Source organism: Triticum urartu, chromosome 7A (genome assembly GCF_056163025.1).
Source record: "Triticum urartu cultivar PI428250 chromosome 7A, HENAU_Tu73, whole genome shotgun sequence".
Classification (NCBI taxonomy): Eukaryota; Viridiplantae; Streptophyta; class Magnoliopsida; order Poales; family Poaceae; genus Triticum; species Triticum urartu.
This window is the reverse complement of record NC_141879.1, coordinates 191,929,193-191,953,819: the sequence shown is the minus strand read 5'-3', so window position 1 is coordinate 191,953,819 and position 24,627 is coordinate 191,929,193. Positions and strand designations below refer to the sequence as shown.

The window sequence follows — 24,627 nt, the reverse complement described above, 5'->3', positions numbered from 1 at the left end:
GGAGTCCAATGGATCGGGCCCCGTTACTCAGACACCCGGGAACGGGCCCAGGGACGAGACGACACCAATCTCTTCGGTGCCTATGTGTTCTTTGAGGTTCGGGTCATTTGAACCAGCTTCTGCGCCTCCCAGACTCTGGAGTGACCGGGTGGAGTCCGATGACGTGTATGAGCGCACGCTACCTACCCTGGAAGTTGAGGCTGTTGTTAGTCCTGTGCTCAGAGGTTTTGAGGGGTGTTTTCTCGAGACGAATACAGTCGAGGGAGGGGAGGCGGAGCCGGAGCAGGTGGCTCCTCTCCCTCCCGCTCTCCCAGCGGTTCTACCTCAGGAGTCGGCGTCGACTTTGGAGGGAGCCCGTAGGGGAGGGAGTCCAGGGCAGGTGTCTTCGGCCCTTTCTCCTTCCCTAGAGGCGCTGGAGATGCTGATGCTGGATGAGCTTAGGGGAGGCGGTCCGGGGCAGGAGGCCTCGACTCCCTCCTCCCTTCAGGAGGACAGTGAGGCCGCATCCACGCTGGCACCGATGACCCCCCTAGCCAGAGGGCTGGGGCGGGAGGAGCGCTCGGGCAGTCGGCTCTTGCTACTCCTTCTCCCGGCGCACCGGCGCCCCAGGGTCCTGCCGACCTTTCGAGGGGTCGTGCTTCGCAGAGTGCTGGGGGCGTCGCTAGTGGCTTCTCTCCGAGTGGGTTCACTCGGGAGGAGGTCATCGCTTTTGGAGGGATTCTGGATCCGGTCTCTACGGGGCGACGGATGAGTTGCCATCTCTAGGATCAGTCAGAGGTTGATGACATGCAGCAGCGGTGCGCCATGAGGGCGGCCAAGCTTCGTGACATTGAGGTCACTACTGGTATGTCGGTCAACACTTCTAATTCTATTATGCATTTTTCTAATAATGAGATTATTAATAATGCACATCAATTAGGAGTTTCACTAGGTAGTAATGATAGTGAAATTTCCAACTATGTTAATGATCTCCTAGATTTGGAAGCGGGATGCGCTTTGGAAACTATTTGAAACTTAGCAGCGGTAAAACCCATGAATGATGCAGATATTGATGCGTTGGGGTTAGGGTGCTAGATAATTTTTATGCGGATCTTGCACCATCCATTCCTGAGTCAGGGGAAGAGGATGGCACTTTTGAGGATGCAGTAGTTAGATCCACTGAGCCCGGTTGTGAGGACCGGGTGGATGATCAAAACAAACCTAAACGCAAATGAAAGAGGAAGATCTACCCTGCTTCAGCGGTGCGTAGGAGTGCTAGGATCCGTACTTCTAAAAAAATTCATGATGAATTATAAGAGGAATCTTTTGGAATAGCAGAGGTCTAAAGGACTTGGCTAAAAGAAGTTTTCTAGCTGATGCGTCTATCGAACATAAATTGGATTTTATTGCTCTCTCAAAAACTGGTAGAGATAATTTTGCGCCCCAGTTTCTTAACACTTTATCGGGAGGTGTCGATTTTGATTGGCACTGCCTGCCTCCGAGAGGAAGATCGGGTGAGATCTTACTTGGAGTGAGATGCAATTCGTTGGATGTACGAAGTGTAGTGATGGGCGATTTCGCAGTTAAGTTTCGGGTTTGGTCGACAGCTTCTGTGTTTAATTGGGCTCTGGTGGCGGTTTATGGTGCCGCGCAGCCTGAGCTCAAATTAGAGTTCTTGGCGGATCTTGTTGGGATCTGCGGCTCTGAGCAGCTCCCAATTTTGGTTGGGGTGATTTTAATATCATTAGGAGGAGAGAGGAAAAGAACAATGATAACTTTGACGGCAGATGGTCATTTATGTTTAACACAATCATAGAAGGCTTGTATCTGAGAGAGATAGAGCTTTCGGGTAGAAAATTTACTTGGGCTAATGCTTTGCCAAATCCGACGTTTGAGAAGTTGGATCGAGTCTTAGCGAGTGTCGAGTGGGAACAGAAATTCCCTTTCGTTACGATCCAGGCACTTACACGTGGAATTTCTGACCATACGCCTTTATTTTTGGACTCGGGTGAGCCAACCCACATGTGGAACAAAAACTCCTTCTCTTTCGAGCTGGCATGGTTTGAACGGGAAGGCTTCTTAGATCTGGTAGCCAGGGAATGGGCTAAGGATGTAGGAGGTAGGACTTCGGTTAAGCGCTGGCAGAATAAGATAAGGCATTTGAGAAGTTTCTTGCGTGGGTGGGCCAAGCATCTTAGTGGGATATATAAGGTCAAGAAGGAAAGTCTTCTTACACTTATTCAGTCCCTAGAATTAAAAGCCGAGTCCACAGTTTTGCAAGCCACGGAGCTGCATGCTAAACTGGAAGCGGAGACGAGGTTGAAAGAGCTTCTCCGTGAAGAGGAATTAAAGTGCGCGCTGCGAGCTAAGGTTCGCAAAGTTGTCCAGGGGGACACGAACACTCAATTCTTTCACTTGGTTGCTAATGGCAAGCACAGAAAGAAGAGAATCTTTCAGCTTGAACAAGATGAAGGCACGATTGTAGGACATGATAACCTAAAATTATACATTACCGAATATTACAAGCAGCTGTTTGGGCCTCCGGAGGATAATTGTGTGTCCCTGGATGAGTCCAAGATTGAGGATGTGCCTCAACTCACTGCTGATGACAATGATATTTTGATAGCCCCGTTTTTTGAGAAAGAGGTGTTTGATGCCATTACACAGATGAAAAACAGTAAGGCCCCAGGGCCGGATGGATTTCCGGTGGAATTCTATAGAAAGTGTTGGCATATTATTAAGGGGTATTTGTTATCGATGTACCATGATTTATTCTCTGGACATCTTCAATTATTTCACTTGAATTTTGGAACAATAACATTGCTTCCTAAGAAAACAGAGGTTGTGAGAATTGAGCAGTTCAGGTCGATCTGTCTTCTCAATGTTAGTTTCAAAATTTTCACCAAGGTGGGGACTAATAGGCTCACACAGATTGCGCATTCTGTGGTGCAGCATTCCCAAACTGCTTTCATGCCAGACAGAAACATCCTAGAAGGGGTTGTGGTCATTCATGAAACGCTCCATGAAATTCACTCGAAAAAACTAGATGGAGTTGTTTTTAAGGTGGATTTCGAGAAATTGTACGATAAAGTCAAATGGCCATTCCTTCAACAGGCCTTGCATATGAAAGGTTTTGAAGAAGTCTGGCGACGCCAGGTAGAATCTTTAACACAAAAAGGGAGTGTTGGAATCAAAGTGAATGACGACATAGGTCACTACTTCCAGATACATAAGGGCCTGAGACAAGGGGATCCGATGTCTCCTATCTTGTTCAACATCGTAGTTGATATGTTGGCAATTTTGATAGGAAGGGCTAAGGAGGCTGGTCTGGTGGGTGGATTGGTGCCTCATCTAGTCGATGGAGGTGTGTCTATCCTACAGTACGTTGATGATACGATCATCTTTATGGAGCATGACTTGGCAAAAGCGAGAAATATGAAGCTGGTGTTGTGCTTATTTGAACAATTGACCGGGTTAAAGATTAACTTTCACAAAAGTGAATTGTTCTGTTTTGGTAGAGCCAATGAGGAACAAGAGGCTTATAGGCAATTGTTTGGATGTGAATTGGGGACTTTACCTTTTACGTATTTAGGTATACCAATTCACCATCGTAAGCTCACAAATAGGGAATGGAAGTGTATCAAGGATCGCTTTGAAAATAAACTGAGTAGCTGGAAGGGCAAGCTCATGTCTTACGGAGGCCGATTAATTCTAATTAATTCGGTTCTCACGAGTATGCCTATGTTTCTTTTATCGTTCTTTGAGGTCCTAGTGGGAGTTAGGAAAAGACTGGACTTCTATCGATCCCGATTCTTCTGGCAGAGCGATGAACTAAAAAGAAAGTACTGTTGGGGAACGTAGTAATTTTTAAAAAAAATCTACGCACACGCAAGATCATGGTGATGCATAGCAACGAGAGGGGAGAGTGTTGTCTACGTACCCTCGTAGACTGAAAGCGGAAGCATTAGCACAACGCGGTTGATGTAGTCGTACGTCTTCACGATCCGACCGATCAAGTACCGAACGTACGACACCTCCGAGTTCAGCACATGTTCAGCCTGATGACGTCCCTCGAACTCCGATCCAGCCGAGTGTTGAGGGAGAGCTTCGACAGGACGACGGCGTGGTGACGATGTTGATGTTCTACTGACGCAGGGCTTCGCCTAAGCACCACTACAGTAATATCGAGGTGGACTATTGTAACGCCCTCGATGCGGCTATATCTCCTACGTGTCGAAGCACGACTTAGAGGCATAACTGCATTGAAAGCAATGTCGCAAGTGAGGTAATCTTCACAACAACCCATGTAAATAAATAAAGGGGAAAAGATACATAGTTGTCTTACACTCGCCACGTCACACAAATACATAAGTAAGTCATTACATCATCCAATACACTCAAGGTCCGACTACGGAACCAAAATAAAGATCAACCCCCAAATGCGACAAAGTCCCCGACCGCCCCAACTGGGCACCACTACTGATCATCTGGGAAAGACACATAGTAACGACGAGAGTCTTCATCAAACTCCCACTTGAGCTCAGTCATATCATCTGGAGCGACATCATCGGTCCCTGCATATGGTTTTGGAAGTAAACTGTGAGTCACGGGGACTCAACAATCTCGCACCCTCGCGATCAAGACTATTTAAGCTTATAGGTAAGGTAAAGGTATGATGTGGAGCTGCAGCAAGCGACTAGCATATATGGTGGCTAACCTATTCGCAAAAGAGAGCGAGAAGAGAAGGCAAAAGCACGGTCGAACAACTATGATCAAGAAGTGATCCTAGAACAACCTACGCCAAGCATTACTCCAACGCCGTGTTCACTTCCCGGACTCCGCCGAGAAGAGACCATCACGGTTACACACGCGGTTGGTGCATTTTAATTAAGTTTTAGGTTATCTACAACCGGACATTAACAAATTCCCATCTGCCCATAACCGCGGGCATGGCTTTCGAAAGTTCAAATCCCTGCAGGGGAGTCCCAACTTAGCCCATCACAAGCTCTCACGGTCAACGAAGGATATTCCTTCTCCCAAGACAATCCGATCAGACTCGGCATCCCGGTTACAAGACATCTTCGACAATGATAAAACAAGTCCAGCAACACCGCCCGAATGTGCCGACAAATCCCGATAGGAGCTGCACATATCTCTATCTCAGGGCACACTCAGATAGGTCAAGCTACGAGTAAAACCAACCCTTGAGTTTCCCCGAGGTGGCCCCGCAGGCTGCCCAGTTCGGACCAACACTCAGAGGAGCACTGGACCAGGGGGGTTTAAATAAAGATGACCCTTGGGCTTCGGAAACCCAAGGGAAAAAGAGGCTAGGTGGCAAATGGTAAAACCAAGGTTCGGCATTGCTGGAGGAGTTTTATTCAAGGCGAACTGGCAAGGGGTTCCCATTATCACCCAACCGTGTAAGGAACGCAAAATCCGCGAACATAACACTGATATGACGGAAACTAGGGCGGCAAGAGTGGAACAAAACACCAGTCATAAGGCTGAGCCTTCCACCCTTTACCAAGTATATAGGTGCATTAAGATAAACAAGATAATATTGTGATATCCCAACAATAAACATGTTCCGACAAGGAACGATCTCCAATCTTCACCTGCAACTAGCAACGCTATAAGAGGGGCTGAGCAAAGCGGTAACATAGCCAAACAATCGTTTGCTAGGACATGGTGGGTTAGAGGTTTGACATGGCAATTTGGGATGCATGATAAGCAAGTGGTAGGTATCGTAGCATAGGCATAGCAAAAGAGCGAGCATCTAGCAAGCAAAGATAGAAGTGATTTCGAGGGTATGGTCATCTTGCCTGCAAAGTACTCAGAGTTGCCTTGATCCTCGTAAGCAAACTCAACGGGCTCCTCATTCATGAACTCGTCTCCCGACTCTACCCAAACAAGAAGAACAAGCAAAAGGGAACACAATCAACCACGTGCAATGCTCAAACAACATGATGCAAACATGGTATGATATGCGGGATGCGAGATGTGATGCATAGGCATGATTTGGAAAGGAGTGATTGAACCTGGCCTAAACTTGGAAATCCAAGAGTTCCACTAAAAAGGTGAGGTGATTTCGGTTGAAATCGATATAAAGATCACCGGAATCGGATGCACGATTTGGAAATGGCAAGCAAAACAAATATGGCACCGATCTGCGATAATCAGCAAGTGACCAACTAAATGCATCAAGATAAATATGCTACGGCACTCAAACATGATAACAAAATACATGTAAGGGATCCACTCATGATACTTGACAAAAGATGAACACTGAGCTATGGCTAATTCACTCAACAACAGGTTCAAACAAGCATGGCAAAAGAGCAATTGTTAACAGGTTTCAGACTTAGTGAAATTAACACAAGTCTGGAATTTATCATCAGGAAGCAAACTTTAGAGCATGAAAACTACATGCTACAGGAACATATCATGGCAAAGCAAGGCATGACATGAAGCTACTCTAAGCATATAACAAAAGTCCCTTAGTGACCATGAGCCAAAAGGGATCAGAAACTACAATTGCAAGCATGTGAACATAGCAAAAACATAAACAGATTCAGACTTAGTGAAAAACTGGAGCATGTAAACAGATTAACAAGTAGGCATGTTTACGAGCTCGATGCACTCACTACAGAGCATGGCATAACAAACTAAGTATACACCCATCAAGAAGACATGGCAAGAACAACAACATAGCATGCACGGATCAATAGCAACAACCTCGGCAAAATCGCTAAACATGTTAACAATCTGCCAGGAACATTTTATAGCAAAAGTAGAGCTCGATTGACTCAAGCTAGGGTGCTCCATAAATGCAAACAAAGACATGGATGGATAGAGCACCACAATATTAACAAAACAACATTAATGATTATCCTCAAAAGAGGCACGGATCACTAGGAAACAACATGAACATATGGCATAAAAGTAAAAACAGGACAAGGACTTAGTGAAATTCTAAGACCCAGAAATCAGCATCAACAAGTAGGCTACTTTGCATGCTTGTGCTAGTCACCAAGAAGATCACAAAAATACATGGCAAGCACCTATGTAAAGATGGCATGATATTCATCAAAACACATGTAGAACTCAGGATCATAGCATGCACACATTAATCATGGCAAAAATGACAAAAGGCCATTTGCTGAAACAGATCTGACATATTCCTCACATAGCCCTCTTCCAACAGCATTTCGGGCATCAAGATGAGCTCAAATGAAAATGATGCAATGAGATGAAATGATGTACTCGTCGAGACAAACATTTTGATATGCTACACACACGAATCGGAGCTACGGATGCAGAGTTATGGCATGTCAAAGTAAGCAAAATATCTAGGGTTTCTAGAGGAAAAGTCAACCGAGATTCGAACTGGATCCAGATCTGGCCCGCTGCACTGTTCACCGGCGGAGTCCGAGGTCGCCGGAGATGGAGCGGGACGTCGCCGGAGTCGACGAGGGAGGCCGGAGGAGGTGCGCCGGCGAGGGGAGGAAGCCGGGGCGGCGTGGAGGCGGCGCCGACGCGGTTGGTGGCGTGCAGGGCGGCGTGGTCGGTGGTCCGGTGGCGGCGAGGTCGGCGGTCCGGTGGGCATCGGCGTGGACTCCGGGCGGCGGCGTGGGAGTCGGGGGAGGCGGCGCGGCCGTGGAGGAGATGCGCGGGTAGGCGCTCGCGTCGGGCCGGGGAGGGCCCCGCACGGGCCGCGCGGGCCGGCGCGGGCAGAAGCGGCGATGTGGGGCGCGCGGGGCACCACCCCGGATTGGCGGCGGCGACTGCGCGGACGTGTCCGTCCTAGTTCGGACGCATCCGGCGGCGGAGAGAGTGGATTTCTAGGGTTTGGGGAAGAGGAGACCCGGGATTTTCGGAGGGGAGGCTATTTATAGAGGTAGAGGAGGCTAGGAAGCTCCAAATGGAGTGCGGTATTCGGCCACGCGATCGTGATCAAACGCTCTAGATGATGGAAGGGGTTTAGGCGGGTTTTGGGCCAGTTTGGAGAGGTGTTGGACTGCAACACACACGAGGCCTTTTCGATCCCTCGATTAACCGTTGGAGTATCAAACGAAGTCCAAATGGCACGAAACTTGACAGGCGGTCTACCGGTAGTAAACCAAGGCCGCATGACAAGTCTCGGTCCAATCCGAAAACGTTTAACCCCCACACATGAAAAGAGGTAGAAAGGACCACCGGAGGACATAGGAGCGCCGGAATGCAAAACGGACAACGGGGAAAATACTCGGATGCATGAGACGATCATGTATGCAAATGCAACGCACATGATGACATGATATGAGATGCATGACAAAGACAACACACACGGAGACAAAAACTCGACAATGATGAAATAACATAACTTAGTGCCGGATACGGCAAGAGTTGGAGTACAAATAAGGTAAATTACATCCGGGGTGTTACAACACTCCACCACTACGAAAGGATCTCGTCCCGAGATCTAGGACTGGAAAAACTCTGGGTACTCAGAATAGAGGTGATCCTCGCATTCCCAGGTGGCTTCACGGTCGGAATGATGTGACCACTTGACTTTGAGGAATTTGATTGACTTGTTGCAAGTCTTGCGCTCAGCTTCTTCAAGGATAGCAACGGGGTGCTCACGATAAGAAAGGTCTTCTTGGAGATCAATGTCTTCGAAGTTGACGGTGCGGTCAGGGTTCTTGAAGCACTTGCGGAGTTGAGAGACGTGAAACACGTCGTGCACGTTTGCAAATTTGGAGGGAAGCTCAAGTTGATAGGCGAGATCGCCTCTCTTGCTGATTATCTTGAAAGGACCCACGTATCTAGGGGCAAGCTTCCCTTTGATACCGAAGCGATGAGTACCTTTCATTGGAGAGACGCAGAGGTAAACATGGTCTCCGATCTCGAAAGCCAAATCACGATGCTTACTATCATAGTAGCTCTTCTGGCGCGATTGCACGGCTTTGAGGTTATCACGAATGACTTTGCACATTTCCTCTACCTCTGTGATCAAGTCATTTCCAAGAAGTTGATGTTCACCAGTCCCTGACCAGTTAAGAGGAGTACGGCACTTCCTGCCATAGAGGATTTCAAATGGGGCCTTGCCGGAACTCACTTGAAAGCTGTTGTTGTAGGAAAACTCGGCATATGGAAGACAATCTTCCCACTTCATACCGAAAGAGATAACGCAAGCCCTGAGCATATCTTCAAGAATCTGATTGACACGCTCGACTTGGCCACTAGTTTGGGGATGAAAAGCTGTGCTGAAACGGATGTTGGTGCCCATGGCCTTCTGAAAAGAATCCCAAAACTTGGAGGTAAAGATGCTGCCACGATCTGAAGAAATCAACTACGGAATGCCGTGCAGAGAGACATTCCGAGAGGTATAGCTCTGCCAATTGAGCTGCTGTGATAGATTCTTTGATAGGCAGAAAGTGAGCCACTTAAGTGAGTTTGTCGATGACAACGAATATAGCATCATTGCCACGCTTGGACTTTGGAAATCCAGTCATGAAGTCCATCTCAATGTGGTCAAACTTCCATTCTAGAATGGCAAGAGGTTGGAGGAGACCAGCTGGTCGTTGGTGTTCTGCTTTCACTCTTCTGCAGACATCACATTCATTCACGAACTGAGCAATCTCACACTTCATTCGAGTCCACCAATACGACTGCTTGAGGTCATGGTACATCTTTGTACTTCCAGGGTGAATAGAGAGGAGTGAATTGTGAGCCTCGTTCATAATGACTTTACGAAGGTCACCTTTAGGCACAACAATGCGATCCTCGAAGAATAGAGTATCCTTGTCATCAAGGCGATAGCACTTGTACTTGGGTTGACTCTTGGCAATCCCAATCTTCACCTTCTTCACCATAGTATCAAGAAGTTGAGCCTCGCGAATCTGATCTTCCAAAGTAGGAGAGACTTGGAGGTTGGCGAGGAAACCTTGAGGGACAACTTGCAGATTGAGTTTGCGGAAAGCTTCACAAAGCTCGGGTTGGTAAGGCTTGAGAATCAAACTGTTGCAGTAAGCCTTCCTGCTCAATGCGTCAGCAATTACATTTGCCTTGCCTGGAGTATATTCAATACTCGGATTATACTCTTGAATCATTTCAACCCAACGAGTCTGCCTGAGGTTGAGATTAGGCTGAGTGAAGATGTACTTGAGACTCTTGTGGTCAGTGAAGATGTCCACTTTTCTTCCCAATAAGAGATGTCTCCAAGTCAAAAGAGCATGCACAACTGCCGCCAACTCGAGGTCATGAGTGGGGTAGTTCTTTTCATTGGGCTTCAACTGGCGAGAGGTATAAGCCACAACTTTCTTATCTTGCATCAACACTGCACCAAGACCTTGAAGGGAAGCATCACAAAAGACCTCAAACGGTTTGGATTCATCAGGAGGAGTTAGAACTGGAGCAGTGGCTAATTTCTCTTTCAGGGTGTTGAAAGCGATGTCACATTCAGGAGACCAAACGTACTTCACGTGCTTCTGGAGAAGGTTGGAAAGAGGCTTCGTGATCTTTGAAAAGTTCTCAACGAACCTTCGACAATAACTTGCGAGACCAAGGAAGCTGCGGAGTTGCTTCACGTTCTGAGGTGGTTCCCAATTCACAATTGCAGACACCTTCTCAGGATTCACAGCAATGCCCTTGGCAGAGATGATATGCCCAAGGTAGAGAACCTCATCGAGCCAAAACTCGCACTTTGAAAACTTGGCATAGAACCGATGTTCTCTGAGCTTATCGAGCACCAAATGCAAGTGCTTGGCATGATCCTCCTTGCTCTTGGAAAAGACCAAAATGTCATTGAGCTAGACCAAGACGAAGTCATTTGTGTAGGGGTTGAAGATGAAATTCATCATGCGAGAGAAAGTCAGAGGAGCGTTGACGAGGCCAAAAGACATGACAGTGTATTCATATGAACCATAGCTTGTTCTGAAAGCTGTCTTGGGGATATCCTCTTCACGAATGCGAATCTGGTGATAGCCCATACGAAGATCAAGATTGGAGAATACTTGAGCACCTTTGAGTTGTTCAAACAGCTCATTGATGTTGGGAAGTGGGTACTTGTTCTTTATGGTCTTCTTGTTCAATGGGCGGTAGTCAACACAAAGTCGGTCTGTTCCATCCTTCTTCTTCACAAAAAGAACTCCACAACCCCACGGAGAAGAACTAGGTCGGATGAGACCCATTCGCTCTTGAATATCGAGTTGTTTCTTCAGCTCCTTCAACTCTTCAGGTCCAAGCTTGTAAGGACGTTTGCAAACAAGTTCCGTGCCAGGCTCAAGATCGATGACAAATTCAACTGGCCGGTGCGGAGGCATGCCTGGAAGCTCTTCTGGAAAGACGTCTTGATATTCGCAAACGACTGGAATTTGAGAGATGGCATCTAGTTCACCCTTCTCATTGAGAGAAAACAAACGGATGGTATCATCATTAGCGGCAAAGACAATTACATCCTCAGACGAATGAGTCAATTGAATCTTCCTGGCAGCACAATCAAGCTAAGCCTTGTGCTTAGAAAGCCAGTCCATTCCAAGAATAAGATCAATATCCGAGTTACCAAGGACCATTGGAGAAGAAAGAAACTTATAGTCGCCCAACGTGATAGTAACATCTGGAACTCCAAACTGGCACTCAAACGTTTGCCAGGAAAAATGATATCCATTTGTTTGCCCAAATGAGAAGAAACGAATTCATTCTTGACAAAAAATGGCTTTGACATGAAACAATGCGATGCACCAGTATCAAAAAGTACTTTTGCAGGAACATCGTTAACAGGAAGGTTACCCATGATGACATCTGACGAGTCCTCTGCCTGAGCTGCATTCATCAAATTGACCTTGGTGTGCTTGGGGTTATGCTTGACCACTGCGGTGCTGGCAGATCTCACAGGAGGAGGAGGAGGGAGACGCCTCTGATCGAAGCATTTGTTGGCATAGTGACCCTTCTGTTGGCACTTGTTGCACGTGACCTCCGAGAGCGGACGGTGATACGGAGCACTTGATCTTGGAGCTTGAGACGAAGTCTTGTTCTAAAAGCCTGGGTTGGGTGGGTGGGAAGATCCACTGCCACCTTTGCTCTTCTGCTGATAAGGCTGACGGAACGGAGGAGGAGGCATCCAATACTTTTGCTGCTTAGCCACTTGAGTTGAGGAAGAAGGAGTTGCATCTCTGACTCACTTCTTGGAAGCATCGCACTTCAGTTGGGCAGCCTCTTGCTTCATTGCCATGTTGTAGAACTCATTGTACTTCTTGGGCTCAAAAAGGACGAGAGCTAGCTGGAGTTCTTCTCTGAGACCACCCCTGAACTGGTATATCATGCTCTTCTCGTCAGGGACGTCTTGCTTAGCGAAACGGGCGAGCTTCTGAAACATGATGTTGTACTGGTAAACAGACATAGTGCCTTGCTTCAGGTTGCGGAATTCCTCATGCTTGCTTTCAACAACACTCTGAGAAATGTGATGAGCTCTGATGTCTTGACGGAATTCATCCCAGGTAATCGCACGGCCTCCTCTCGAATATTTGTACTGCTGAAACCATTCTGCAGTTTGGTCTTTGAGTTGGAAGGAGGCAAACTTGACAAAGTCCTCAGGCCTGACGTTGCTGCACTCGAAATGCTTGCATATGTCCATGAGCCAATCATCAGCGTCTGAGGCCCCGACACAGTTGCTGAAGGTCTTTGGCTGGTTAGCAAGGAACTTGTTGAGTGTAGCAAACTGATTCTGATTGTTGCCATGACCCTGGTTGCGCTCTTGCAGAATTTGCATGATCAGCTGCATGTTTGCATTGGTAGCGGCCATCACAGCTTGCCATGCCTCCGGAGGTGGAGGTGGTGGTGGCGGATCCTGATTCTGATTGTTGCCCTTAGCAGGAGCCATCCTGAAGATGGTGACATCTGTTAGCATATTGACAGACAAATATTGAAGCTGAATCAAACGGATTGAAATTGCAACATATAATCTTCACATCCGAACAAAATGAACGAATGCATTCCAATTGAAATGGTCACATTTCCATAAATTGAGAAGCCACTTAGAATTGAGGTAGAAGAAAAACAACAAGGTACGGACAAGAACAAATACTTGGTGAGGATTACCCAATCCCAATCCAAATATCCGCTGAAGAAGAACTAGAGCTACAAGAATTCCCACCTATGAAACTCCCGAACCTTTCCGGTTATGCAATCAGGTGTTGGGGATACAGGGGAAGCATAATATCTCACCCAAAGCTAGCAAATCCTACATCCAGTTGTATCCATCCTTCAACACATAACCAAGAAACCTTCGGAAATCATTCACCTCAATCTTCGAAAAGCATATGTTATACAAGTTATGGCAATACTCCCGAACTCCCGTCCCAGTACTGGGTGGCGTCGAGGTTATCTCACCAACAACTGTATAAAAGAGATTTTCGATGTCGGCGAAACTCAGGTATTCCAGAATCTCAACGATAAAATTGTGACGACAACACCTCGGAGCTCAACTCCCCGGGACACTGCCACAACCCCTAAACGTCAGGAGGCACCAAGAACAATGTTCTCGTCACAAAACCATCGGAACGATTCCAAGATACGCGCGTGATCCTAAATTTTTTTAGTGAAATTTGAGAAGAGAAGAGTCAAAACTCTACGCCAGGATGCCTCACCAGAGCAATGAAGGGACTGAGGAGTAAAAAGAATTCCTAACTCTCCAATATATATAATCCTAGATGACTCAAAACATTTTTCTAGACTCAACAACGCCAACGATTCGATCAAGCAGGGGGCTCCTAAGGTCGGGGAAGGCTCTGATTACCAACTTGTAACGCCCACGATGCGGCTATATCTCCTATGTGTCGAAGCACGACTTAGAGGCATAACCGCATTGAAAGCAATGTCGCAAGTGAGGTAATCTTCACAACAACCCATGTAAATAAATAAAGGGGAAAAGATACATAGTTGGCTTACACTCGCCATGTCACACAAATACATAAATAAGTCATTACATCATCCAATACACTCAAGGTCCGACTATGGAACCAAAATAAAGATCAACCCCCAAATGCGACAAAGTCCCGGATTGCCCCAACTGGGCACCACTACTGATCATCTGGGAAAGACACATAGTAACGACGAGAGTCTTCATCGAACTCCCACTTGAGCTCGGTCATATCATCTAGAGCGACATCATCGGTCCCTGCATCTGGTTTTGGAAGTAAACTGTGAGTCACGGGGACTCAGCAATCTCGCACCCTCGCGATCAAGACTATTTAAGCTTATAGGTAAGGTAAAGGTATGATGTGGAGCTGCAGCAAGCGACTAGCATATATGGTGGCTAACCTATTCGCAAAAGAGAGCGAGAAGAGAAGGCAAAAGCACGGTCGAACAACTATGATCAAGAAGTGATCCTAGAACAACCTACGCCAAGCATTACTCCAACGCCGTGTTCACTTCCCGGACTCCGCCGAGAAGAGACCATCACGGTTACACACGCGGTTGGTGCATTTTAATTAAGTTAAGTTTCAGGTTATCTACAACCGGACATTAACAAATTCCCATCTGCCCATAACCGCGGGCACGGCTTTCAAAAGTTCAAATCCCTGCAGGGGAGTCCCAACTTAGCCCATCACAAGCTCTCACGGTCAACGAAGGATATTCCTTCTCCCAAGACAATCCGATCAGACTCGGCATCCCGGTTACAAGACATCTTCGACAATGGTAAAACAAGTCCAGCAACACCGCCCGAATGTGCCGACAAATCCCAATAGGAGCTGCACATATCTCGTTCTCAGGGAACACTCAGATAGGTGAAGCTACGAGTAAAACCAACCCTTGAGTTTCCCCGAGGTGGCCCCGCAGACTGCCCAGTTCGGACCAACACTCAGAGGAGCACTGGCCCAGGGGGTTTTAAATAAAGATGACCCTTGGGCTTCGGAAACCCAAGGGAAAAAGAGGCTAGGTGGCAAATGGTAAAACCAAGGTTGGGCATTGCTAGAGGATTTTTATTCAAAGCGAACTGTCAAGGGGTTCCCATTATAACCCAACCGTGTAAGGAACGCAAAATCCGCGAACATAACACCGATATGACGGAAACTAGGGCGGCAAGAGTGGAACAAAACACCAGGCATAGGCCGAGCCTTCGACCCTTTACCAATTATATAGGTGCATTAAGATAAACAAGATAATATTGTGATATTCCAACAATAAACATGTTCCGACAAGGAACAATCTCCAATCTTCACCTGCAACTAGCAACACTATAAGAGGGGCTGAGCAAAGCGGTAACATAGCCAAACAATGGTTTGCTAGGACATGGTGGGTTAGAGGTTTGACATGGCTATTTGGGAGGCATGATAAGCAAGTGGTAGGTATCGTAGCATAGGCATAGCAAAAGAGCGAGCATCTAGCAAGTAAAGATAGAAGTGATTTCGAGGGTATGGTCATCTTGCCTGCAAAGTACTCAAAGTTGGCTTGATCCTCGTAAGTGAACTCAACGAGCTCCTCGTTCACGAACTCGTCTCCCAGCTCTACCCAAACAAGAACAACAAGCAAAAGGGAATACAATCAACCACGTGCAATGCTCAAACAACATGATGCAAACATGGTATGATATGCGGGATGCGAGATGTGATGCATAGGCATGATTTGGAAAGGAGTGATTGAACCTGGCCTCAACTTGGAAATCCAAGAATTCCACTAGAAAGGTGAGGTGATTTCAGTTGAAATCGATATAAAGATCACCGGAATCGGATGCACGGTTTGGAAATGGCAAGCAAAACAAATATGGCACCGATCTGCGATAATCAGCAAGTGACCAACTAAATGCATCAAGATAAATATGCTACGGCACTCAAACATGACAACAAAATACATGGAAGGGATCCACTCATGATGCTTGATAAAATATAAACACTGAGCTACGGCTAATTCACTCAACAACAGGTTCAAACAAGCATGGCAAAAGAGCAATTGATAACTGGTTTCAAACTTAGCGAAATTAACACAAGTCTGGAATTTATCATCAGGAAGCAAACTTTAGAGCATGAAAACTACATGCTACAGGAACATATCATGGCAAAGCAAGGCATGACATGAATCTACTCTAAGCATATAACAAAAGTCCCTTAGTGACCATGAGCCAAAAGGGATCAGAAACTACAATTGTAAGCATCTGAACATAGCAAAAACATAAACAGATTCAGACTTGGTGAAAAACTGGAGCATGTAAACAAATTAACAAGTAGGCATGTTTACGAGCTCGATGCACTCACTGCAGAGCATGGCATAACAAACTAAGCATACACCCATCAAGAAGACATGGCAAGAACAACAACATAGCATGCACGGATCAATAGCAACAACCTCGGCAAAATCGCTAAACATGTTAACAATCTGCCAGGAACATTTTATAGCAAAAGTAGAGCTCGATTGACTCAAGCTAGGATGCTCCATAAATGAAAACAAAGACATGGATGGATAGAGCACCACAATATTAACAAAACATCCTTACTGATCATCCTCAAAAGAGGCACAAATCACTAGGAAACAACATGAACATATGGCATAAAAGTAAAAACAAGACAAGGACTTGGTGAAATTCAAAGACCCTGAAATCAGCATCAACGAGTAGGCTACTTTGCATGCTTGTGCTAGTCACCACGAAGATCACAAAAATACATGGCAAGCACCTCTGTAAATATGGCATGGCATTCATCAAAACACATGTAGAGCTCAGGATCATAGCATGCATAAATTAATCATGGCAAAAATGACAAAAGGCCATTTGCTGAAACAGATCTGACATATTCCTCACATAGCCCTCTTCCAACAGCATTTCGGGCATCAAGATGAGCTCAAATAAAAATGATGCAATGAGATGAAATGATGTACTCGTCGAGGCGAACATTTTGATATGCTACACGCACGAATCGGAGCTACGGATGCAGAGTTATGGCATGTCAAAGTAAGCAAAATATCTAAGGTTTTCAGAGGAAAAGTCAACCGAGATTCGAACTGGATCCAGATCTGGCCCGACGCACTGTTTCACCGGCGGATTCCAAGGTCGCCGGAGATGGAGCGGGACGTCACCGGAGTCGACGAGGGAGGCCGGAGGAGGTGCGCCGGTGAGGGGAGGAAGCCGGGCCGGCGTGGAGGCGGCGCCGGCGTGGTTGGTGGCGTGCAGGGCGGCGTGGTCGGCGGTCCGGTGGCGGCGAGGTCGGCGGTCCAGTCGCGGCGAGGTCGGCGGTCCGGTGGGCGTCGGCGTGGACTCCGGGCGGCGGCGCGGCCGCGGAGGAGAGGCGTGGGGCGGCGCTCGCGTCGCGCCGGGGAGGGCCCTGCACGGGCCGGCGCGGGCAGAAGCAGCGATATGGGGCGCGTGGGGCGCCACCCCGGATTGGCGGCGGCGCCTTCGCGGACGTGTCCGTCCTGGTTCGGACGCGTCCGGGGGTGGAGAGAGTGGATTTCTAGGGTTTGGGGAAGAGGAGACCCGGGATTTTCGGAGGGGAGGCTATTTATAGAGGTAGGGGGGCTAGGAAGCTCCAAATGGAGTGCGGTCTTCGGCCACATGATCGTGATCGAACGCTCTAGATGATGGAAGTGGTTTAGGTGGGTTTTGGGCTAGTTTGGAGAGGTGTTGGGCTTCAACACACACGAGGCCTTTTTGGTCCCTCGGTTAACCGTTGGAGTATCAAACGAAGTCCAAATGGCACGAAACTTGATAGGCGATCTACCGGTAGTAAACCAAGGCCGCATGACAAGTCTCGGTCCAATCCGAAAATGTTTAACCCCCACACACGAAAAGAGGTAGAAAGGACCACCGGAGGACATAGGAGCGCCGGAATGCAAAACGGACAACGGGGAAAATGCTTGGATGGATGAGACAAACACGTATGCAAATGCAATGCACATGATGACATGATATGAGATGCATGACAAAGACAACACACACGGAGACAAAAACCCAACAATGATGAAATAACATAACTTAGTGCCGGATACGGCAAGAGTTGGAGTACAAATAAGGTAAATTACATCCGGGGTGTTACAACTATGGTGGAGGGGGACACCACACACGGCTAAAAGATCAAACGATCAATTGTTGTGTCTATGGGGTGCCCCCTGCCCCGTATATAAAGGAGCAGGGGGAGGAGGCGGCCGGCCAGGGAGAGGCGCGCCAAGGGGGAGTCCTACTCCCACTATGAGTAGGACTCCTCCTATTCCTAATAGGAGTAGGAGAGGGGGGAGGAAAGAGAGAGGGGGAGAAGGAAAGAGGGGGCCGGCCCCCCTTGCCCTAAACCAATTCGGTTTGGGCCTTGGGGGGCGCCCCACACTCCCCTTGCTGCCCTCTATTTCCACTAAGGCCCATGTAGGCCCATTAAGCCCCTGGGGGGTTCCGGTAACCCGCGGTACTCCGGTAAAATTCCGATTTCACCCGGAACACTTCCGATATCCAAATATAGGCTTCCAATATATAAATCTTCATGTCTCGACCATTTCGAGACTCCTCGTCATGTCCGGGATCACATCCGGGACTCCGAACAACCTTCGGTACATCAAAACATATAAACTCATAATATAACTGTCATCGAAACGGTAAGCATGCGGACCCTACGGGTTCGAGAACTATGTAGACATGACCGAGACACGTTTCCGGTCAATAATCAATAGCGGAACCTGGATGTTCATATTGGCTCCCACATATTCTACGAAGATCTTTATCGGTCAAATCGCATAACAACATACGTTATTCCCTTTGTCATCGGTATGTTACTTGCCCGAGATTCGATCGTCGGTACCTCAATACCTAGTTCAATCTCATTACCGGCAAGTCTCTTTACTCGTTCTATAATACATCATCCCGCAACTAACTCATTAGTTGTAATGCTTGCAAGGCTTAAGTGATGTGCATTACCGAGAGGGCCCAGAGATACCTCTCCGACAATCGGAGTGACAAATCCTAATCTCGAAATATGCCAACCCAACAAGTACCTTCGGAGACACCTGTAGAGCACCTTTATAATCACCCAGTTACGTTATGAAGTTTGGTAGCACACAAAGTGTTCCTCCGGTAAACGGGAGTTGCATAATCTCATAGTCATAGGAACATGTATAAGTCATGAAGAAAGCAATAGCAGAATACTAAACGATCGTGTGCTAAGCTAACGGAATGGGTCAAGTCAATCACATCATTCTCCTAATGATGTGATCCCGTTAATCAAATGACAACTCATGTCTATGGTTAGGAAACATAACCATCTTTGATCAACGAGCTAGTCAAGTAGAGGCATACTAGTGACACTCTGTTTGTCTATGTATTCACAAATGTATTATGTTTCCGGTTAATACAATTTTAGCATGAATAATAAACATTTATCATGATATAAGGAAATAAATAATAACTTTATTATTGCCTTTAGGGCATATTTCCTTCAAGTACAGACTCGCCAAGTGGGATATTATCTGTCGACCGAAGGACCAAGGGTGTCTTGGCATTGAGAACCTCGAGGTCAAGAATAGATGTCTTCTCAGCAAGTGATTATCGAAGCTATCTATCGAGACTGATGCTACTTGGGCACAGATCCTTCGTAGCAAGTATCTTCAATCCAAAACTTTGTCCCAGGTGACAGCGAGGCCGACTGACTCACCCTTTTGGAAAGGGCTTATGAGAGTCAAATTGGCCTTTTTTTAATAGGACAAAGTTTATTATAGGTAATGGTGCTACCACACGATTCTGGGAGGATACTTGGCTCGGAGAGACTCCCCTTGCACTTCAATATCCGTCTCTGTATCGTATTGTTCAACGACGTGATGCGGTCATTATAACGGTACTTCAATCCACTCCCCTTAATATTCAGTTCAGGAGGACGCTAGCCGGTAATCGTTGGGAAGAATGGCTTCATCTAGTGAGTAGACTGATGGAGGTTCAGCTTTCTCAACAACCCGACAAGTTGCGCTGGAAGCTTACTAGGACTGGAGAGTTTACAGTCAAATCAATGTATCTTGGTGTTATCCATTCAAGCTCCATTCCTAGTTTCAAATATGTTTAGGCTGTCGAAGTTCCTTTGAAAATTAAAGTGTTTATGTGGTTTGTACATAAACAAGTAATCTTGACCAAGGATAATTTGGCAAAGCGTAACTGGACAGGACCTACTAGGTGTAGCTTCTGCGATTGGGATGAAACCATCAAACACCTTTTTCTTGAGTGCCCGTTGGCAAAAGTCTTATGGCGGACGGTCCATATTGCCTTTAATATTACTCCTCCGAGATCTGTCAGCACGTTATTTGGAACGTGGCTTATGATAGAGTCCGAAACAGCACGACACATTCGCGTAGGAGCATGTGCTTTATTATGGGCAGTATGGAACTGCAGAAATGATTTAGTTTTTAACAGAGCAACAAATATTCATTTTTTTGCAGATTATCTTCCGAGCCACTGCGTTGATCCGTATGTGGTCGCTACTCACTCCGACGGAGGCCAGAGAGCGTTTGGTTACTGGATCTATCCGGTGGGAGATGGTAGCACGGGATATCTTCAACCGATTTGGATGTCGGTCATGTAATAGGATAGGCAATTAGTTTACCTATCTCTCCTATGCCAACCGGTTGTGACTTCTTTTGGCTAGTTTTGTTATTGGCCTTTTGGCTCTTTGTGAGCTTTTATTTACTTTCGTTGGAGACTTTAAAATCTTGTCGAACCTATTTGCTTATTTATAAAATTGGCCGTATGCATCGTTCTGATGTAGAGGTCGGACAACCCCCTTTTCAAAGAAAAAAAAATGTCTAACTGATATATACAAGTGAGTACATGAAATACAAAGACCAATTCACGAATCTATCAACGACACAGGGTCTGTATGACCCCGGACCTGCGTGCCCATATTGTCACTCTATGACTAGCCTAAGGAGGCAGTCTGTCAGTGTAGCGATGACGAGAGCAGGTAGGCCGACGCTACGCTATGCTTGCATCCTTGAAGATGGAATCATTAGATTTGTTATATAAAAACACGTCGTTTTACTCGTTGGACGACTATCGTCCTTAGCATCCGATTCCTGCCAAGTGCTAATTACATATGACGGGGTACATTTGCTCCACTCAATTCTACCTTCAATAGCTGCGCGGCTTCAACAAGAAGATTTAGCTCCATCGCAAAACACACACGGAAGCAGGGACTATTACCACACGCACGTTGAACAGGTAGACTTCCTCGTGACCCCCTCGCCCGCCCCCGTGGGCGGCCTGGGGGAAACCCTAGTCGCCGCCCACCAGAGGCCTCTCCCCCGCCTCCCTTACTCCTCGCCGCCACCGAAAGGCGCTTCGTCCGGCTGGCGTCGATGGCGGCGGGGCCATTTTCCCTTTTCCCTGGTGCTCTGCAGTGCGGGACGAGCCGTGCTGGTGAGGAGCGAGACGCTTGTGCGGGGCGGCAACGCGGCGACGCGGCCGGCCGCGCTGCGGGTGCGGCGGTGCGGTGGCGGCTGCGTGGAATTTCTGGTGGGACGTGCTGGCATGTTTGGTAGGCGGGGCGACTAGCTGCGGCGGCGGCTCCATCAGATCCAAGCATATGGCAACAAAGGCTACGGCGACGTGGGATCACTGGTTGGGGTCGCTGGCCTCGGCCAGATCTGGCTGTGGCTGGTGGCTGGACGCGTTCATGATGTCCGGTGACTGACCCATGGTCACCGGGTTGCGGACGGCGCAGTGGCTGGTGTGGTTCGCGGCAACTGGGCGGATCTCGACGGGTTCTTCTGATCACGCCGGGATTCAACCCTGGTCTGGGTCTTTGCCACCACGGGCAACTCTGAGGTAAACCCTAGATCTCATTGGGATCGAGCAATGACGGTACTTTTGTATCGTAGTCCCTCTTGCGGGCATCGTCTTTGGAGTTTGCTCAGGTGGAAGGGACCAGCGACGCCGGCGGCGTACAGACTGGTGGCACGACAACTGATGAAAATCGGTCCGACTTCGGTCATGGCAGACGATGGCGGCGTCTCCGTTGTTGTTTCCTTGTTAAGGCATCGTCGTTAAAGTTTGCATCATCAGGCTTGGGATGCTCCGCGGGAAATCGTAGATCTGGGACTCCCGGATCAGACGATAATAGCACCTTTGGTGTTGTTCGCCCTCCTGGGGCATCGTTTGGAGCAAGTGCTGTCTGGAGGGGACTAGAGGAGGAGTGGTATTCCATCTACCGCAAGGCCAACAACGGATCATGGCGGCACGACACTGCGGAGTTTCGGCGACGGGCTTGGGCGGATGGATACGTGCAGGATGGTGCCGCTGTTTGGCGCCGTGGTGGCGTCGATGGCAGGCCTGACAAGATCGATGCGTTACCTGCTCTGGAGATGGACTAGTGAAAGACGGCGGCGGCGGTTTCTGAGAGTGCATCGGACCGGTGTGTGACACAATCCCAGTATGTGGTTGGGCTGAGGCATCCGGCTTTAGATATTGAGCTTTGGTGTGATGTTTGTTTTGCATCTGGCACCTCCTTTATCAAGGGCATAGGAGTAGCGACAGGTATTGACAAGATGATGCCTTCAGGTTTACTAATGTATTAGTACTTTATAAGGTCTTTATAAATTATTAATAAAATAAATGCATGCATCACCCAGATGCAAGGTTGGGGTGTATCCTCCTTTGTTTTTTCTAAAAAAAAATCGCAACACACACACACGAAGATTTAGCTATAGGCGCGGCGTGGGTGAGTATATAATCGCACAACCGTGGACGTATGAGACTGCGTGAGACTCACACACTTGCACAACTGCACCATCTATCTATCTATGGCTGCTCCAACGCCGCTCCGTCACGTGGCCATGCTCCCCTTCATGGCCAAAGGCCACGCCATGCCGCTCCTCCACCTTGCGCGCCTCCTCCTCGGCCGCCACCTGGCCTCCGCCGTCACCTTCTTCACCAACCCACGCAACGCGCCCTTCATCCGCGCCGGGCTCGTCGGCGCCGGCGCTGTCGACATCGACGAGCTTCCGTTCCCCTCCGAGGACGCCTTGCAGAGCACGGATGAGCTCCCGTCCTCGACGCATCTCGTCGACTTCGTCTCCGCGGTGGAGGCGCTCGGCCCTGCGTTCGCGGACGCGCTCACTGCGCTCGAGCCCAGGCCAGACCTGCTCGTCCACGACGGGTTCATCGTGCGGGACAAGGACGTCGCCGACGAGCTCGGCTCGTCACCCTCGGCATCGGTGGCTTCGCCTCGTACATCTGCGGGGCGGTCATGACGCACGCGCTCGTGCGCTCGCCAACCGAGCCGTTCCCGGTCCCCGGCTTGCCGGACCTCCGCATCACCAAAGCCGACCTTAGCCCGCCCTTCGACGACCCGGAGCCTGCCGGCCCGCACTGGGACTTCGTATGCCAGAGCTGCAGCAGCATGTACTCCAGCAGCAGCAGCATCGCCAACTCCTTCAGCGAGCTCGAGTCGGTCTACATCGACCTGTGGAACAAGACCCGGGGGGGGGGGGGGGGGGGGGGGGGGGGGGGGGGGGGGGGGTTCGGCTCACAGGCCGAGCTGAGCCGGGCGCAGCTTGAGGAGATCGCCGTCGGGTTAGACCACTCCGGCGTAGACTTCCTATGGGTGGTCCGGTCAAAATGGTTCGACACCAAGGATCGGTTCAGTGACAGGTTCGGGGATAGGGGCAAGGTAGTGGAAGGTTTCATCAACCAGCTCCGAGTGCTAAGTCACAAGTCAGTCTCATATGTGTACTTACCTCCAAATGAAGACAACAAAGGAAGTAATCACCCCATGTCATGCTAGCCATGCCATGTTTTATGATCTTTTACACATGCATAATGAGTAGAAGCTGGAATATTCTTAATTGGAATGTTAGAGGTATTAACTCAAATGATAGATGGGATGATATCAGGCTGAAAATTGATGAAAGCTCATGTTGTGTTATGACTTTTCAAGAAACTAAAAGAGAACAATTTGACCTGGCATATATTAGGAATTTCTGTCCTAAAAGGTTCAACCAATACAGTTTCATGCCCTCTGTTGGTAATTCAAGTGGTCTGATTACCATCTGGAATGGTAATCTTTTCAAAGGCAGAGAAATATCCAAAGATTTTTTTTCAGATTACTGTGTAGCTCACATCAAAGCTGGATAATACAGTTTACTTAATAACTAATGTTTATGGGCCAAACTCGGTGGAGGGCAAAACTGAATTTTCTAAATGGCTACTCAATGTTAATATCCAACCTATGCAGTTGTGGCTCATTGTTGGAGATTTTAATTACATCAGAGGGCCTGCGAATAGGAATAGAGGAGGAGGTGACCACAATGATATGATGCATTTCAACAACATCATTATCAATCTTGATCTAGTTGAGATCCCACTGAAAGGCAGATAGTTCACCTGGAGTAATATGCAGGATACTCCTCTCCTGGAAAAGCTTGATTGAATTTTCACCGGTGCTGATTGGACCAGCAAGTTCCCAAATACTCTTGCAACCCCCATGGCCAAAATCTCCTCTGATCATGTCCCCATAAATATTCAGATTGACAGCATGATCCCCAAGTGCCACATATTCAGGTTCGAGGAATTCTGGTTGGACTTTGAAGGTTTTATTGACATTGTATCTAACTATTGGAATAATTGCATTTTCTATGCTGACTCAGCAAAGAACTTGGTGGCTAGATTTAAATCCATTAGAAAAGGACTGAAGATTTGGAGCAAGCAGCTCTCACAGC

The 24,627-nt window shown here is 47.9% G+C and overlaps 1 pseudogene; it reads left to right on the top strand.

Annotated features, from left to right (window-relative positions):
- Window positions 1-22,696: 22,696 nt before the first annotated feature.
- On the top strand, window positions 22,697-23,693 carry LOC125518621 (UDP-glycosyltransferase 90A2-like; annotated as a pseudogene).
- Window positions 23,694-24,627: the final 934 nt, after the last annotated feature.